Genomic DNA, 3,923 nt, shown 5'->3' on the forward strand with positions numbered 1-3,923 from the left:
TAACATGTCTTTAGCATCCTCCAGTAAATACAGACTACATTCCCATTTGTTAAATTTGTCTAACTCAAACAGATTTGCTGACCTCAGAAAAATTCCCTGAAATCATCTGACATGGCAGAGAGGCCAACTTCACACTAAGAGCTGATTATCCAGGCCAGTCTGAAGATTATGTGTAGAAACATCTTGAAACCATAATCCGCTGAGATTATATTTACCTTTGAAGGAGTTCCCGCCACATTATCTTGGTCAAGCAGTTTTCTTCCAGTGAGCCCTGGTACTATACTGCCCAGGGTAGCTAGCTCTTGTAGGAACTCCCAAGGCTCCCAACTGGTTCTGGGTGAGGGTCAGGCTAATTGCGATTCAGATGAGCCTTTTAAAGGTAAAATCTAAAAACCAAGTACTCTTACCGAAAATAGAGATACTGTGCTCCCATCCTGTGTCAAAATCCTCTATCCACCAGGTGCATGACAATGAGACCATCTAGCCTGGAGTTCTGGGAGTGAGCTGCTGGCCCAAGTCTAGGAGTCCAAGTGTCTCAGGCTCTTGTTCACAACTGAGAGAAGAAAGGAGCGGGAGACTGATGGATGGATTGGTGCAGAGGGTGTGCTCAGGGAAAGCTGAGCGTCAAAGTAAGGCTGTTGATTTACCCATCCTTCTATGTTGTTGTCCTTCATTAGTACAGACTGTAGAAATAATGAGATCCAGATACAAATGACAGAAATAATCTTCCTCTGTTGGGTGTCTGGGCTATTGGAAGTTATTCAAAAGTGGATCGGAGTTGAGCCGCTAAACCTTCACAACCAACTGAGCCAACAGAGATGCTGTTGAGATGCAGACGTGTCTGGAGTATGTCCATCAGGGAGGGGACTGCAGGGAAGCCCCTCAACACACTGGAGAAATTATGTCTCTTGACTTGGGGAGTACCTCAAAGTGCTTCAAGTAGGAAGCTGGGGAACGGCTATTTGGGCCATCTCGGCTCAGACTGCTGCCACAGTGACCCAGGCCCTGATAAGTGGCATAAAATGGGCACTGACTTTGTTAAATCTCTATTCCAGAGCTTTACAAAATCTGACAAGCTACCTTAAGTGGTGTCACATGAGCTGGCTTTGATTGTAGCAGAACACAATGCATTTGAAAAGAAAATCTTGCTGTGCAGTTAAAAAAAGACATTGGTTGTTCCATGTCTGTAGTTGATGGAAGAGGCATAAGCCACAGCTTCTACAATGCAACCATATCATCCCCTCACACTGTTGAGCTGAATAAGAATAAAAGCGAGATAACTAAAAGAGAAGATGTCTCTGTTTCTGCTGGTTTCTAGAACTTTGCCTGTGCCAAAAAATGAACTGAGCAAAATGCAGTGTGTTGAATTTGAAAAGACGAGTGTCATTAGCTTTTAGTTTCATTAACACAAAACGTTCACCTCAATTCCCTTTGTAGTTTCTAGGTGTTCCTCCAAACATCTTAACCTGTACTCATTCTGACTCTGCTAAATACTGCTGTTTTAACATCTTAGTCTCCTTTCCTGCCAGTCCCGCTTGTCTATTGCACTTGCACTTGGACTACAATCAGGTGACTTCGGTTCATGTACCAGATGAGCAAAATAATGGCAGTCTGCAGCATGAATATCGACATCACTTTTTTTTTTATTGCACAAAAGGACCAGAGTGGGATGGTAAAGTGCAAACTGCATCCAGGAGAGAAACAACTGCATTATAATGCTAACACAACTCTAGCTCTTTGCAAGCAGCTGCACAGACAGCATGCTAACCTAAACTAGGCAAAAACCCTAAATTATGTTAAAGTTGAGCAAATGCCGACCCCAGCCTATCGCTAAATTCTGATAAATTCCCATCCCTAGTTGGAAGTGGTTTCTGTCATTTGCTGTGAAATTGATTGCTAAGCCCCAGTCACGCAAGCCTAGAGACCAGTTAGCAACACCCCTCCGCCCCCAAGCCCAAGGTTACTAGCAAATTATCGGATTAAAATTAAAACCAGGTTGTTGGGGGTTTTTTTGGTGTTTTTTTTTTATGGCTTGAGGCATTGAACTTTATAATTGTATTTCCTTTTATGTCACTTTCTCCTGTAATTTGCATCAAATTTTATGCAAAAATGCTTAACCCTTCTTGGAACTTATTGGAAAGTTAACACATTTCCTGTCTCACCTTCAGCATGTGTTGCTTGCTGTTGTTAAGTGATTGCAAAGAGGGATACATTGTTGCACTCAAAACCTCTTTGCTATTGCTTTGGCTGCTAGCAGATTGTTGCTAACTCGCTAACTGCTCGCTAAGCATTTATAAAATACCACTCAGTTAGGTAGCAAGTGCTTCCAGAGAAGTCAACAACCAAAGCAATATCAAGGAGGTTTTTGGTTTAGCACCCTCTTTGGGACAACCGCTCGCCAATCAGTCAAGGAATACAAAATTTCTTTAGCTAGTCGAGGTGGCCTGGGGATTGCTGCTGGTTCTATAGTTCTGTGTTATTGACATCTAATACAGAGTTGATTAAAAGAACAGATTTACCTTTTCGGCTCCCTGTACTGCATCTCAAAACACCATTTCAAAACATACCTTGTAGATATTTCTCCACAAAGTGTATTCCTGACAGTAGTATCTGATGATATGAGATGACAACATGTTGCACATTTTTAAGGTTCTAAACAAATCACATGAACTTAGGCTACTAAAAAAAATTCCATCTGAAGCCCTCTGAGGACCACAACAAAACAAACTGTTTATTTCTTTACAGTAGTGGAAAAGTTAACTTGAGTGTAATGTGTGGACTGCTAGACAACAACACCCACTGTGCGCTGTAATAAAAAAATGGGAGACATTTAAACACCCGTCCAAACACATTCAAGACTCTAGTGATGTGTCGCAAACGAAGCGGCTCTTAGAGCCGGATCTTTGACGTGAACGACGCGAGCCGGCTCCTTATCGCGAGCCGTGGGGTTTTTTTTTCTTTTCTTTCTCTCACCCTCTCTCTCGCACTTTTTTTCCGCTTCACTCCGCATGTGAGCCTTGTGCTTTGCGCTGGGCAGAGGGAGGAGGGCGGTAGTTACACATGCAGTAGCGTAGGAACAGAGTGGGAGGGAGAGAGAGAGAGCCAGGGACAACAACGTCACATTAGAAAGGTATAGTAATCATCCACAACTATTTTCAGTTGCGGATGATAAAGGATTCAGAAAGTTTATTCATGCAGGCCCATATGACAGAGAATATGCATCTTCTTTTTGTTTTCATATTTTAATTTATATTTAATTGTGTTGTGGTTTGCAGTGTTTTGTGTTGTTTCATTTTAAATTTGTTTAAAAGGAAAAAACTGAACATTTAAATAGTTAAAAGTTGAACTGTGACTAGTTGGTTTTTGTATTATATGATTTATTTATTACATTTTATGTGGAGTGAATAAATAAAAGTATATTTACGGTGGCCCCAAGAGACAAAGCACGTACAAACTTCAAAACACGTCCAAAAGACAACAGAAGTGCTCCAGAATGCTAGGTGCAGTGTTGAGCTTTTGTTACCTAGAGGCTACACAAGCCAGCAAGTACCAACGACCGGATTTGGTGTGTGATAGTAACAGGTAAATGAACATTTTTCTTTTAATTATTTGAATATATATGAGTGCTTGTGTATAAATACACAAGCAATAAACATATGCTTTCAATTGTGTAATTTAAGTGATCTAGGTAGCTCTGTTTTGGAAGTTCAGTTAACGCTAGAAATGTGTTTTGGAGTTTGTACGTGCTTTGTCTCTAGGGGCAACCACATATATTCATATATAAACATATATAAATAAAACCACTTTTTTTTACATTAGTAATTCCTTTTGTGCATAATTTTATATTATTGTTAATAATAAATTAATTAAAGCAACAAAAAAACCTGAAGAGCCAGTTCAGAGCCAAGCCGAAAGAGCCGGTT

Source organism: Astatotilapia calliptera, chromosome 6 (genome assembly GCF_900246225.1).
Source record: "Astatotilapia calliptera chromosome 6, fAstCal1.2, whole genome shotgun sequence".
NCBI lineage: Eukaryota > Metazoa > Chordata > Actinopteri > Cichliformes > Cichlidae > Astatotilapia > Astatotilapia calliptera.